The following is a 15799-nucleotide window of genomic DNA, read 5'->3' as shown; positions in this document are numbered from 1 at the left end:
AGTCTTCCTGACTCCACTTCACCACCTGCCCTGTGTTGATATTTGAGACAAATTTTTAAGTGATTGTGGGTATTATTTAGGAGGATCTTCAGTGTTTCAGGGCTGGAATCAGCCCAATATCATCCACCTGGCCATCTATAGCGAATCCCACTTCCATTTTGATTTCACACTGGGCATCCTCCATTATGAGCAGCTAGGTGGCGCAGTGGAGAGGACGTTGGGACGGGAGTCGGGAAGACCTGAATTCAAATGATACCTCAGACACTAGCTGTGTGACCCTGGGCAAGTCATTTAATGCTGTTTGCCTCAGTTTCCTTGTCTGTAAAATGAGCTGGAGAAGGAAATGCCAAATCACTCTAACATCTTTGCCAAGAAAACCGCAAATGGGGTCATGAAGAGTCTGAAAAAAACTGATCAACAACCCTCCATTAGAGGAGCAAACACCTTTGTCAAGTTAACCAGTGCCTTAGACCTCACTTGACATTAATAATCAGGTTGTGGTTGAACAAAATTATCTCTGTCATTGCATTATGTCTCATAATATCAACAACCAGCTGTCTGGGAGGTGGGGCGAGGAAGACATGCAGGACACTTTTAAGGATGTTTTAAAGTTTAATCTGCATGTTATCCACTTTCTTAAACCTAGATAAATAATCAATGAAACAGTAAATCAAGCCTTGACTTGTAACCTTTGCTGATTTCTGGGGTACAGATACACTGAAAATTTAACAACAGGCTCTCAGGAGCTGGCATGTGCCGCTTCCAACCGCCATGTCAAATTCATATTTATTTAGTGTTTATTTCAGGAGAACTTGGGGGTCCTAGCCCTTTGCAATCAAATCAGGAAAGAATTGACTGAACTGAATTTGAGCTGTTCTACCAACCAACTGATTAGTATTTCCTGAATACTTACCATGTCTGTGCCAAACTGTGAGCCATACAAAGGAGAAACCATACATAGTCTGTCCTCATGGAATCTCGAGCCTCAGCACAAAACAATTAGGGACAGCATGAGACAATATCTAAGAAAATGTGATGTTACGAGATCTGGACAGGTGAGAAGTACAGCAGGATTTCAAAACAAAAAGCGCGGAGTCTGTTCTTTTTACCCTTCAACCTCCAGCTTAATTTGAATGGCAGTGCTAATTACTAACTTGTTCCAATGGGCCTTGAAAGTGTTGGGTGGCTTAGTCTCTAAATAGCCTGGGGATATGATACAAAGAAAGGGGAGAGAGAGGTGAGTCTGAACTTGTTTCTTCTACAGTGATTCCCAGGAGACAACTCATTAGAACACGATCTCCCGGCTGGGATTGGTTTAGGAGACAATTTTGTAGTCATCTGGCTAGCTCAGGATGCCTGTCAGAGACAAAAGAAAATTGCAATAATCTGGTGCTTTTTTCCTGGACACACACCTCTAATGTCAGAAATTTTTTTAAACCTTAATTACCTATGTTTCAGTATACCAATCCCTAACCCCAGAATTCTCTTTTAGGGGCAGAAGGAACTGCTGGTGATTTTTGAGTTTGTAGCCATCAAGCAAAATTTCCTTTTCTTATTGTGCATAAAGAAGAATATTCTGTAAAATAAAATACTAAACAAGAATGAAGGACAAAATACAAAAAAAATTTAAAAATAATATTCTGGAATCTTTTCTATAACATTAAATGTCAGGTGCCATGTCATATTCTTTTTTTTTATTTTTCTTTGTCTTTTAGTTATTTTTATTTTATTTTTTCAATTATCAAGCATTAACATTAAACCTCTGCATTTCATAAGCATAGTCAAGCAAGACAAATTTCCCCGTTGGTCACATCCAGAAATACATTTCTCATTCTGAATGTCTGTCACAAGGTGGTCAGCCTGCTTTTCCAACAGTCCATTGGAATCATGGTTAATCGCTTAGCTGATTAGAGTTCTTAAGTCCTTCAAAATTGCTTTTTAGAATATTGGTGTATCAGCTCATACAAATGTTTCTGTACCCTTTGAAACGATCTTTTCCCTCAGTTCTCAGAGCACAGTAGCATCCTACTATATTCGTGTAATAAATCTTTCTATGAACTTTCATCTGGTTCCCCTACATGCCTAGAAGCTCCACGGGCTAGGCTTATCATTGAGGCATTGGCAAGGAATTTAAGCTCATTGGCATATGCAGCAGGAAAGTGACTTTCTTTTGAAAATGACTTCTTTGCTCCCCTTTCAAGATATTCCCAAATCTGGTAGATTTATCTTCACAACTCCCCAAACTCCTACTTCTCTTTATTCATAGATGGGCACCTACGTATAGACAGAGGAAAGACCACTGAGTTGGAATTCTGGTCCTGACTCCACGACTAGTGAGTTATTCAGAGTTAGTTTGTTGAAGAGGGCCTCTAATCCCTTATCTATAAAATGATCTAGGGTTCTGAACTTGGGGTTCATGGACCACACTTTTCAGGGTGCCATGAACTTGGATAGAAAGAAAATGACATCTGTATTTTCATGACCATCTAACCAATATTTGACATTTCCATTATTTAAATCATCATTCTGAGAAGGCATCCATGAGGTACCCCCAAAGGAATCTATGACACAAAAAAAATGTTAAGGAAAACAAAACAGAACAAAAAAACTCTGGGTTTAATGATCTCTAAGGGATGATCTAGTTCTAATGTTCTAAGAGTCTGTCCCTTAACCCATTGCCTTCTCCAAGATCTTGGCACAATGCAAAGGTCCTGGATTTGGAGTTAGAAGACCTGAGTTTGAATCTCAGCTCTGCTGCACACTGTTTGTGTGACCTCGGGAAGTCACTTGGCCTCAGATGTGAAATGAAGTGGAAGGACTAGTCACCTTATAAGGTTCCTTCCAGTTCTAGAGCAATGAATCTGTGAACAAAGATCCTCCCAGCCTCTGGCATCACTCTGCCCTCAGAAAACCTGGATATTGCTGTCCAAGTTACTTTCTCTGCTCCTCGTTTCGCCCCTTCCTTCAGATCTTTCAAAAATGATGAAACAGAAATGAAGCTCCTCAGCCCCTGCTTCCAAGTCCTCCTCTAGGTTAATTCAGATACCTCCCTTCTCTTCTGACTCATTTCTCTGCTTTTCACACCCTCAAGTGACTCTGCATAATACTGCTGGAAAATATAGGTCACATTTCTCTGCCTCCTACTCTTCAGATAGCTCCCCAAATCCCTGTTTCTCCAGGGAACCTTCCTAGAACATATGAACCAGAGTCAGAGATAACTATAATGAGAACCTGGAATTCCCTTTAGCTCACTAATTGGATCCACCTTCTTTGGTGGTACTTTAAGTAATTATCATTTATATTTGTTTAATGTCAGCTCATTGGTCCATCTGTCCTTTAAAGTATCTTCTGTCTGGCTCAGAGGCACTGGCCGCAGTGACTGTAGCTCCCAAGAGGCAAGGAATAAGCCTCAACAATCTTACCATTGGCAAACAAATACTTAATAAAGGTTTTATATGAAGGAGACATTTTCACAACTTTTGAAGTTCAGAGCTGATATCTGGGCCTTGATAGCTCAGCAATGTGTAGCATATATAAGCTTGTTGTTCAGTTGTTTTTAGTCACGTCCAGCTCTTAGTGACCCCATTTGGGGTTTTCTTGGCAAAGATATTAGAGTGGTTTGCCATTTCTTTCTCTAGCTCATTCTACAGATGAGGAAACTGAGGCAGAATTAAGTGACTTGTCCAGGGTCACACAGCTAGTAAGTGTCTGAGACCAGATTTGAACTCAGAGAGATGGGTCTTCCTGACTATAGGCCTGATAGTCTCTTCTCTGAGCCATCTAGCTGCCCCTAGCTGCCCCTAGCTGCCAAGTGACTGCAGAGGGAATATAGGGTAATCACTCCATTTAAAGATTACTGAGTGAGTAGAACTGCCTGGCTCAGTGGCCAGTCCTCTAGAGAAGGAAGGGAATGAACATGTATTAAGTATCTAATATGTGCCAAGCACTTTACAGATACTATTTCATTCCATTTGAGAAAATCCATAGAAAAAACTTCTCCTGAGGAGGATCTCAAAGATTAGCCAAAAACCAAGTGCTTTTTCCTTCCCACTAGAATAATAAGGTTCATTGAACCAGGACCATCCACTCTTCTTCTTTTGAGGACACAGAAGAGATGTTTTATTTCTGGGAGCCCAGCTGCCCTTGGAAAGGGACAAGGAATACCATGTTCTCTTCCTCGGCCTGTAACCCCAGGCCCGACAGCTGGGAGGGCACATATGCAGTAAGGAATTTCCCCATCAGCACTATAGCTTGTAGTTCACATGTGCTTCCTGGCTAGTTGCCTTCATCCATCTGCTAAGACAGAGGCTTCTCCTGCCTTGGCCCTGATATCCCATAGGTTGCACATAAATGTGGATATCAAAACCTTTCTCAAATCATCAGGTTAGATTTAAAAGGGTGAAGGAGGTGGAGTTTCAAGTAATATAACCTCGTCAGGATAATAAGCCAGTCCTTGGACTGACAAATATAAACTTTGATTGATATAATTCTCTTTGCTTAGCATTAGATCAGGCACTCTACAATCTGTCTTAGACAGACAAGTGCTATAACTAGAGTGGGGCAAATGGAGCTTTACCCCAGGATGCTAAAACTTAGAGGGTGCTAATAGCACTTGGGTGGCGATGTGGTGTAGTGGATATAGAACCAGCCTTCGAGTGAAGAAAACTTGGGTCCAAATCCTGTCGCTGATGTATACTGTCTCTGTGACCATAGGCAAAAGACAACCTCTCAAGTAAGTTGTAAGAAAGGGATGATTCCTCTCTCTGTCTCTGTCTCTCTGTCTCTGTCTCTGTCTCTCTCTCTCTCTCTGTCCCTGTCTCTTTCTCTCTTCTCTCTACATATGAAGTCACAGATTCGATTAAACAACAAACAAAACAGCACTTGCTGGATAGAGAGCTGGTCTCAGAGTCAGAGTTCCAATGCCACCTCTGTATGACTTAGGCAAGCCACTTTAACTCCCACTGAGCCAGGCAACTCTCTGACTGCAAGTTACAAAACACCCTTCAGCTATTCACTGGCAGAGGGGGTGACCTCGCTGAGAGTTCCTTAACCCAGAGATATCAAACCCACAGCCAGAGGCACCACATCCCAGGGGCAGTGGAACAAGATTAAAGTGTAATTGGGCAATATTTTAGTAAAATAAACAAAAATATAATAAAACATAGATAACATATTTTAAAACCAAAGTACAGGGATCTTTATGTACAGTTTAGTGGCCCAGTTTTCATTTAAGTTGGACACCACCACCCTAGATCATTAGAACCAAGGGTCCTACAAAAACAAAGCAACAAATAGTGCATAGACTCCTGAACCAGCATAGAAACAGTAAGCATTTATTAAGTGCCTACTATTTATAGCCTCCTTGCGAAAGACTCAGGTTCCCCCTTCTTACCCCCCCCCACCTAAATCTGTCTTTAAAAATTGATTTGAGGGTACTTTTCTTTTTTATTAATACATTTTTATTGATGTTTTATTTTTACATTACCTACATTTCCAGCTATACTCCTTCTTCCTCTCTATGAGCAACATCTCTTATAATAACAAAAAAAAATTAAAGAGAAAAATAAATGGTTCAGCAAAACTAACCAACATATTGAAAAAAAAAATTGATATTATATGCAGTTTTCCATACCCATATTCCCCCTCCTCTGAAAAATACGGAGGTTCCTTCTCTTATCTCTCCTTTGGAACCAGGCTTTATCATTGTAATTTCACAGCATTCAGTTGTGATTACCTTGTTCTTTCTACTTACACCTTTTCTTCATCATGTACATTGTTTTCCTGGTTCTGCTTACTTTGTTTTGCCTCTGTTGCTATGTCTTCCTATGTTTCTCTGTATTCATCATATCTGCTTCTTATAGTCAAGAAATTAACATTCTATTACCACTTCTTACAGTGAAGAAATTAACATTCTATTACATGAATGTACCATAACTTGACTAGCCATTCTCTAAATTGATCCACATTGTTTCCAGTTCTTTGTTTCTACAAAATATGCTGATATTAAGACTCTTGTGACTATGGAATGTTTCTTTTTATCCCTCTCCTTCTTGGTAAATAAGCCAAGCAGTGAAATCTCTGGTTCAAAAGATATGAATATTTTAGTTACTTTCTTAGCATTAATTTCACATTGCTTTCCAGAAAGGGTAGACGAAGTTCTACCAACAATGCATCAGTGAACCTGTTCTTTCTGGAACAACATCAACTATCCCTATCTTTTGTCATCTTTGTTAGTTTTTGGGGGCTGAGGGGGAAACCTTGGGGTAGTTTTGATTTGCATTTTCTTATTATTAGTCATCAATTTGCCCAGGGTATTTGTGAAACTTGCTCTGGGCACAAAAAAAAAAATCTATTTGCTGGATAGATTCTGTTCTTTCCCTTAAAGGAGCTTGTGCTCTAGAGACAATGCTAATTAAAATAGGCAAAGCTCATCTCCAAATCTCACAATCTCTTTGGGACTCAGTGATCCTTTCTGGTTCTCCTGTCTACTCCCTGGGCCTGTTTCCTTCTAAGTGTAATGAGGCATTTGGATAAGTTGACCTCTAAAATCCCTTTCATCTCCAAAATGATATCATTCAGCATATAAATAATACATTGTTAACTGTTTCAACCTGTCACCAGACATTCCTCAGACCCCTCATTAGGTTGCCAAGGAGTTGACTGCATGGATTCTGCCAGGATGAATCCATGTAAGTAGCTGGTCTGCGAAATTGCAAACAAATAACCTGAATATTTAAAAAATGCTGCTTTGTTAATAAGTATATACAGTTATGGGGCACCTTAGTGGCTCAGTGGATAGAGCACTGGGCCTGGAGTCAGGAAGACTCTTTTTCTTGAGGTCAAATTGGGCTTCAGACACTTCCTAACTGTGTGACCCTGGGCAAGTCACTTAACCCTGCTTGCCTCAGTTTCCTCATCTGTAAAAATGAGCTGAAGAAGGAAATGGCAAACCACTCCAGTATCTTTGCCAAGAAAACCCCAAATGGGGTCACAGAAAGCTGGACAGGACTGAACAACAATGCCCCTAACACAAATTCTGCTTTTTAGTCATCAATCAGCAAATTAAGACAATGCCTATTTTAATGCTGATATTTATCTATTCAACCTAATGATGATTGGATCACAGATTAGAGCTGCAAGGAACCTTAGGGGTAATGTAATCCAATTCCTTCATTTGAGAGATGAAGTTAAATTATATGCCTAAAGCCCCAGAGTTAGAATTAGCAGAGGCTGCATTCACACTCACGTCCTTTGATTCTAAACTCAGTGTGCTTTCCTATAAGCCATGTTACTTGTCTTCTTTAGGGTCAATCAATAAACATTCATTAAGTGCCTACCTACTATGTGCCAGGAATACAAAAAGAGGCAAAAGACAGCCCCTGCCCTCAAAGAGTTTACAATCTAATGGCAGAGACAACATGCAAATAAATATACACAAAGCACAAATTTATAAATAGGATAAACAGGAAATCATTAACAGAGGGAAGGCTCTAGAATTAGAAGGGGTTGGAAGAGGCCAAATAGTTAAGAGGGTATTTTAAAAAGAAAACCCAGTAATCAGCCTTTGGAACACAAAAGCAAATACAAATACATTTTTTCCTCCACTTTGCCAAGCTTAACAAATAGTCCTTGTTTGTGATCGTGAAGGCCACAGCCATTAGTCAAACAAATTATTACAAGGACAAGTGTCAACAGGGGCATAATCCACTAATTTGGGGGTGGACATTAGCCAGATGTGGCACCAAATTCCCTGAAAACATAAACTTGTCATGGTGCCAGTGTAGGTTTGTGCTGCCTTTGTGCTTCCAGCCATGTTTGTTTAAATTGCTGGCAGGATCCAAGCTTCATATGGGACACCCTTTCTTAGCCCTCTAGTCACCTACAGCAGCATGCCTCTCCAGGTTCAAGTGACAAGGTAATTCAAGTTCCTGAAGGCAAAGCTACCAAGTGTTTGCCTCGGTCTGTACCCTGTTCAGGAGGGAGTGCCAGAAGGTGTCTTTAGGGAAGGTTTGCCCAAAGACCTAAGGACATCCCTAATTTGTTCTTGGGGAAAGGGGAGAAGAAGAAGGAGGGGGACTTATTTTTAAACAACCCTTGTCCAATAAGACACAGGCATTCCAGTTTTGCACGTGTCCTTGCCTAGAGCTCTTGGAAAGGATGGGAGGGGAAGAAGGAGGTCTGGGTGCTCTGAGGGATGCGACAAGCCTGGGGCCAGATGTGAGTTTTAATTTTTTTGGCCATGTCTCCAGGTTCATTTCCAATTTCAATAGCTTCCAGTCAGTCACACAGGAGCCAGTCTCCAAAGAACCCAGGAGCTCATGCCCTGAAGCCAAAGTTCTCTGTCTAAATATCTCATTTAGCGCCCTCTGTTCAGAGCTTCTAAAGTTCCAGGGGAAAGGGGGTGATCTGGAGAAGCCTTCTAAACAAAGAAAAAATGAAGGTAGCAGCAGCAGTAGTCAGGCCTCCAACTGGTCCTTGTAAACTTGGCTTTCTGTCTGAGCCTTCTTTGGTACTGCAAGCGGTCTCACCCAGCTCATAAGACAACTTATAAAGGAGATGGAGGATGATAATGATGATGTCATTCAGTGACACCGGCTTCCTTGTTGTTTCTTGAACAAGACACTCCAGTTCCTGGCTGAGGATGTGTCCCCAGTGCCTGGAATTCTCTCCCTCCTCACCTCTATCTCCTGACTCTGTCTTCCTTCAAGTTCCCCAGCTAAAATCTCACCTTCTGCAAGAAGCCTTTCCAGGTTTGCCTCAATGGTAATGCTCTCCCTCTATGATTCCATTCCAAGGTATCCTATATGTATCTTGGTTGTATATAATTATTTGAATATTGTCTCCCCCATTAGATTGTGAGCTCCTTGAGGGCAGGGACTATTTTTGCCTTTCTTTGAATCCTCCATGCTTAGCACAGTGCCTGGCTAGTAAGCACTCAATATGTGCTTGCTGCCTAACGAATGGCATTTCTATAGTTACTTAAGATTTACAAAATTCCTAATTATTTTGTTTGATCCTTGTAACACCCTTGTGATATTGGTGTTAATAACTCCATTTTACAGATGGGGCCGAGAGGGTGACTTGTCTATATATCCACAGCTAGAGTCAGAGGGATTATTTGAGGCCAAATCTTTTTTTGATTCCAAATATAGGTGGTCTTGTTTATCTCTGGTGTCCAACAAGAAGTCTTTGTCCTGCCTTTAGGGTAGGCCAAACCTAACCATAAACATGTGACACCTGAAAATGGATGAGGTTATTATGAAAGACATCTAAAAAGGCATCTCAGATACACTTTCCAGTGGTTAACCTTCGCCCATTCTCAGGAAACTTAATTTAGCTTTCTGACATTTTGCTTAAATTTCCCACACTACCAACTTACACATTATTCTTGGTAGAAGACGAGTTTATTGATCAGTCATTTATTAAGTGCCTACTATGGGACAAGCACTGTACTAAGTTCTGGAGATGCAAATATGAAAGAGTCACTGCCTTTGAGGAGCTTAATGGGGGAAGACAGACAAAACAAAGCTGAAAAGGGTGGTGGGGGGGTGGTTAGAGAAGGTAGCCAGCCTGGGGGGTATGGTGGAGAATTCCAGAGAAGTCCAAAAATGTGGAAATGAGGAGGAAAACCTCTTTTAATAGAGGCCCTGGAACCCAATGATTGCCCTCCAATCAGATGGGTAGGGGGTACTGATGAGATGCGAGTACCAGGCAGATTCAATCTTACAGCATGATGAGAGATTTCCCAGTGATAAATTTCCTGGGCAAGGAAGGTATGATAGCAAGGTCCAAAGAAGCCCAAAAGTAGGGTGGCTGGTGGGAAATGGGGTGAGTTGCCTTTCCATGTGTATGCCCTGGTGACATGTATTACCCGCATGATATGAGTATTCCTTCATGCAGATGACTTGGACATATTTGTTTTCCATGTGTACTTGTTCCACATATATTTTCTTTGAAGATCCACTTTTTCCACTAAATGTGTATATATTCAAGGAAGAATGAGATCAAAGTCTATAGGAGGGAATATTCTTTGGCTCCCTTATTTACATTGCATTTAATTAAAATATCTTTATTATGAACTGTGTCCCATGGCAGATTGGCAAAAGTAAAATACAGTGATAGGGGCTCATGAGCTATGGCGTGAGAGGGCTGTGACCCACAGAATACTTATAATCTGGCATAGCTAATAGGGGGATCAACAGTAAGAGAAGCCTCAAGAATTACATTCATTTCCCAGAACACTGAGTGCTTGAACTCAGTCCTGGAGAGGTAGTGGCCAAGCCATATGGCAGTTATACAGGGTGTACCCAAAGTCTGGACACAGGAAATCTCATCAACATCTCAATAAGTGTTTCACTGAAGACTGTGTTGTTCAGCGACTTCTTTTTCTGAAGTATGCTAAAGGAGAAGGTGTACTCAATGAAAATCACAGATGCAACACACTTGATTGAACTCATAAATGTATAAAGAGTAAATGTGCTAAAATTGACGGCAATGTGGAGTTATTGCATCGAGTTCATGTGAATCTTGCAAAGTGCATCAACCTTTGAATCACAAATGATGGAAATCATATTGCATGTTATTTGTCAATATTCTAATTAAATAAAATGTTGAAAATTTCATTCATTTCATTTCTTGAAAATATGCATTTTTGCCTATGTGTCCAGATTTTAGGTATACCCTGTATATACACTCAACCATATGTTCCCAGGAGAGAGAAACTACAAGATTAAGTGGTAGGAGTTCTGAACCACAGCATTCCAGAATATTAGTGATAGTGTCTTAAACTCAAGCCTTGCGGAGTATTGAGAGTTTCTAGATTGAATATTAAGTACTAGCCCTCGAGTTGGAAGAATGTTACAGAACTGAGTCATCATTCTGAGAAACAAAATCTAGACTATCTTCTGCTATCATGTGGGGTTAATCGGATAGTGCAGATTGAAGAAAGGAGATTTTCTTCTACCAACTCCACATCTGTTTTCCTTCCAGGGGGTGTGAGAGAATCCTTAAGACAATGCTGTAAGGCTAGAAGATGACGGAGTTTGGGGTGAGAAGGTAGAATTTTCTGGAATGTCATAATTTTTAAAAAAAATTGTCTCACCTCTTTATGGACTAATACGCCTTGTTACCTTGAGAGCTTAACAGAAAGTAGGGCACTTTCCCTATATCCATGGAGATTTTATATGTGTGTGTGTGTGTGTGTGTGTGTATATATATATACACACACACACACAGACACACACATATATATACATATACACACATATGTGTATATGTATATATGTACATATATATGTGTATATATATAATGTATATATACACATACAGACAGACATACACACACACACACACACACACACACACACACACACACACACACAAACCTTGGATACGAGCTATATTCTGAGGTTCCTAGAAGAAACTCTGCAGGGCAGCAAAATAAATCTGAGAAGCACCTTCAAGATTGACTCTAGTGGATGTCTATCTGGATCTGGGGATTTATCTGTGTTCCAGGCACTTCTTCAGTTTAATGGGGTATCCCCCTCACCCCACCCCACCCACCAAAGAAAGGATTAGTCACTAATACTCTCAAAAACTGCTCATGATTCCAACTTGGCATTCTAAGTTTCACCTTCTTCACAAACTTACTTTAACCCTTTGGAGTAAATGTACCCATTATGAATTAGGTTTGGCATTCACTGCAGCTCCCTCACCTAGAGATAAAACTGAAAGACAAGTAGGCACAGTCATTTGACAATGGCAAGTGTCAAATAATTCATCAAAGGATCACTCCTGGCTTGTGGAAGGGGTCCAAATGCACTCATCTCATCTGTTGTTGCTCTGCCAGGGGGAATTTCCCTAGTTAAGATCATATATTCCAATTCCACCTGAAAGTGAGGTGTTGGGAGGTTTATCAGAAGTGGGAAATTTTCATAAGTCATAAGATGGTCAAGATTAGAAGTATTCTTGGAGGCCATCAGCCCCAACTCCATTTTTTGATGTATTAAGAAACTGAGGCCCCGAGAATCATCAAAGGTCACAAAGTTAGCAAACTCCCTTCTCTCCCCTTCCCTTCTTCTCTCCTCCTCTGCCTTCATCTCCTCTTTCTTCTGCCTTTCCTTCCTCCTCCCCTCTACTCTCCTCCCTTTACCACCCTCTCCTTCTCTCTTTCCTTTTTATTCACCATAGGATTTTTTTTTAAAACTACAGCTCCTTCTGGAGCTGGTTGCCCAGGCCAGGCCTTGTCAAATCAGATGGGATCTGTGGCAGTGACCAATTCATTAGCTTCTCTCTAGAGGGGGCTGGTTTGTGGTGCTTAGGTCCTATATAATTCTCTTCCTTTCATCAGGATGATGAGGATCTTTGTTTTGTAAACTATTTGGGGATACTGAGATGCTTCCTCAGTTTCCTAGTCACAGAGTAAGACACCAATGAAACTGTCCTGGAGGGAGGCTTAGCAGCAAGTTCTTTCTCCAGAGCCCGCAGAAAGCCTGGAAAGCGCTTGAGTTAGCTTTCCCGTCTCTCTAATCATATGGTCCCGCTTCATCTGCAGCTCCATCTTCTATAGAAAGAAATGCAAAGTAATCCATACCCTTCTTCCTGTGGAATGGATTGTATTGGCAAATATCCCAGCCCATTTTCTCGAGCCTGCTGTTCACTATGGACTCAGCATGACTTAGACCTGGCTTGTTGGCAGCTTCCTACCACCGTGGTGCTAAAGTGAAGTGAGGAAGAGAGGGGCCAACTCCTTCCAACTTAGTTCTGCTTGTCCCTTGAGCTTTGGCCAAGTGACATTTTGGACAAGTTCTCCTAGTTGGCTTAAAGATACCTCAATGTCACCTGGTCTGGTACAGAATCAAAGTATTTTGACTACTGCCCCAACAACCACAGATTTAAAAGGCTGCCGAGACCTTTCCTTAAAAACCAGGATTAGGCCAGGATTTCCCTGCCATCTACAAAAGCTATATTCATGTTCAACTGACATGATGGCTTCAAAAAATGTTTTGCGATGTTTAAACTAAGCCAGAAGTCCTTAACTTTTTTTTGTCTCACAGACTCTTGACAGTCTGGTGAAGCTTATGGATCCCGTCTTAAAATAATGTTTTTAAATGCATTTACATGTATATGCACATATATATGATTATCAAGGAAACCAATTATATTGGAATAGTTATTTTAAAAAATTTAAACAAGTACACAGACCCCCCGTTAAAACCTACTGACCCAAAGTCTTCTTTGTTGCATCAATCATTCTTACCTCAGCAGACAATAAATGGGCCCTGCTGTCCTTTGCCACATTCAATGATTGAGCTGGACTCTTTCTACTACTTCATAATCCCAATGAAAGTTTAACAACAATCAGCTCTTCCAAGCAGTACAAGCTGGTTCCAGGATGCTCTCCAGCTTCTGATAGGAACCACAAAAGGGCTATTCATAGATTTGCCCAATGTCTTTGTGACTTGGTATTTTCTGTCAATATCATCTCTTAAGGAAATCAATGCATTAAGTGTATCGATTGCTGTGTGAAATAGTTGGTTTTTTAAAAAAAAAATTGACTAACCCTGGGATTTTTTTTGGAGGGGGGGGAAGGATATAGGGAACTCTCAGGAAGGTATTTTCTCTACTAATGAAGACAGTTTAAATGACTTGCTAAGCATCCCAGAGTCATCATCAGTCTGACAGTCAACCAGTCAACAAGCATGTTGCTGAGCAAAACCACCAACCTTGTCCTCAAAGTGCGAACATTCTAATAGAGGGAGACAACATGCAAACAACTATGTACAAAGAAGACATATACAGGTTTAATTGGGGGTAGTTTCAAAGGAAGGCACTAAAGTAAAGGAGGCCTGGGAATGGTTTTTTGCAAAAGGTAGGGCTTTAAAAGTTGAGACCTCAAGGAAGCCAGGGAAGCTGGTAGCAGAGATGAAGAAAGGGAACATTCCAGGCATGGGTGATGACCACTGAACAAACTTTGAGTCAGGAGATAGTGTCCTATTCAGGGAGCTGCAAGGAAGACAGTGTCACTAGACTGCAGATTATATGGGGAGTGCAAGGTTCCAGAAGACTGGAAGGGTTACAGGGAAGGACAGGTTCTGAGGGGTTTTAAAAGCCAAACAAGTCAGCTAGGTAGTATCGGAGTCAGGAAGGCTCATCTTCCTGAGTTCAAACCCAGCCTCAGATACTTACTAGCTGCCTGACTCTGGGCAAGTAACTGAACCATTTGTCTCATGAGCTGGAGAAAGAAATGGCAAACCACTCCAGTATCTTTGTCAAGAAAACCCTGAATGGGATCATGAGGAGTTGGATGTGACTGAAAACAACCGAACAACAAAAGCCAAACTGGATTTTATATTTGATTCTGGAGGTAATAAGGAACCACTGGAATTTACTGAATAAGGGGAGCAATATGATCAGACCTTGGTTTTAGAAAGATCAATTTGACAGCTGAGGGGGGGATGGATTGGAGTGGGGAGAGATGAGGTAAGCAGACTATTGTGATAGTTTGGTGTGAAGTGATGTGGGCTTGGACGAGGGTGGTGATAGTGTTGGAGGAAGATGGGGTGCAGGATATGAGAAGTTATGAAGGCAGAAACAATAGGGCTTGATAACTGCTTTGGAAATAGGGGTAGGGCCTGAGCGAAGTGTGAAGAGTCAAGGACATTGCCCAGGTTTTAAGCCTGGATGACTGGAAGGAAGGTGGTACCCTCAACAGTAAGAAGGAAGTTCAGAAGTAGGGAAAGATAAAGTTTAGTTTCGGACACATTTAGTTTAAGAAGTCTATGAGATAACCAGTTTGAGATAAACCCCTAGGAACTAGAAAATAGCTACATCTCTAATGTGTGTTAGAGATGGAAAAGCAGGGTACTTGTAAGTCCTTTCGGGTACTGACACTTAGAGGTGCCAGTACTCCACTTGGACCCTCCACCAGCTACCTCCAGTGAGACTACCTAGTATCTGGTTTTGCATCCTTCCCAATAGTCTTTCGGGGAGTTGTCACCTTTCCTCCCTTCCTTGTTAGCTGTTAGCACACAGACCTCTACATTGCTCAGATAGCTGGTGAAGACCTAATTTGAAGCAAAGGCCAGAGAAGCATTCTATCTCCTCTCCCATCTGTCAGAGACTCATCTCCATCCTTCTGAGACATCTCAAGTCTTTGAGACTTCTCTGCCTACAAAGATTGTCTTTCAACATTCTTCAGTTGGATTCATGAGTTTTATGCCCCGGAGCTTTTTTTTCTTCAGAGTAGCAGTTATTTTTATCACAAAACCATTCATTCGGAAGGCAAGTGCTCCTCCATTTAGGAAGGAATGTGAATAAGTGAACCTGCTCAATCCTCCTTTCCAATTACTTTCTAGGAACCCCCAAAGTAACTGACTTATTTAGAAAAAGAAAAGCGCTACAACATTTACGTCACTAGTTTTCTCATACGTAGAGAGATTTGGATTTGATGACCTCAGAAATCCCTTGTCCTTCTGATGGTCTTTGATCCTGTGATCAGCCACTTCCCTCTTCCTAGCTAGGCAAGCTTAGGTTGTGTAATAATACTGAATAAATGGCCAAATAGCCCAGGGTGGCTCGGACTGAGGAGGGATTCAAAGGCAGGTGACTGAAGTATCTACCCTAAGGCATGAAACCCTCTTAAGTGTCAACTAGGTAAAGACACACAGAATTCATAGTTGAATCTGTTACATGAATTACACTAAATATATCTTCATATGTATAAATTATAGCTCTATATAATTTATGAAATAATGGCAAAAGGCATATGCTGTGGAACTATCAAATTAAGATGGTGCAG

Source organism: Trichosurus vulpecula, chromosome 3 (genome assembly GCF_011100635.1).
Source record: "Trichosurus vulpecula isolate mTriVul1 chromosome 3, mTriVul1.pri, whole genome shotgun sequence".
NCBI classification, from domain to species: Eukaryota; Metazoa; Chordata; class Mammalia; order Diprotodontia; family Phalangeridae; genus Trichosurus; species Trichosurus vulpecula.
Note: the sequence above shows the minus strand (reverse complement) of the source record.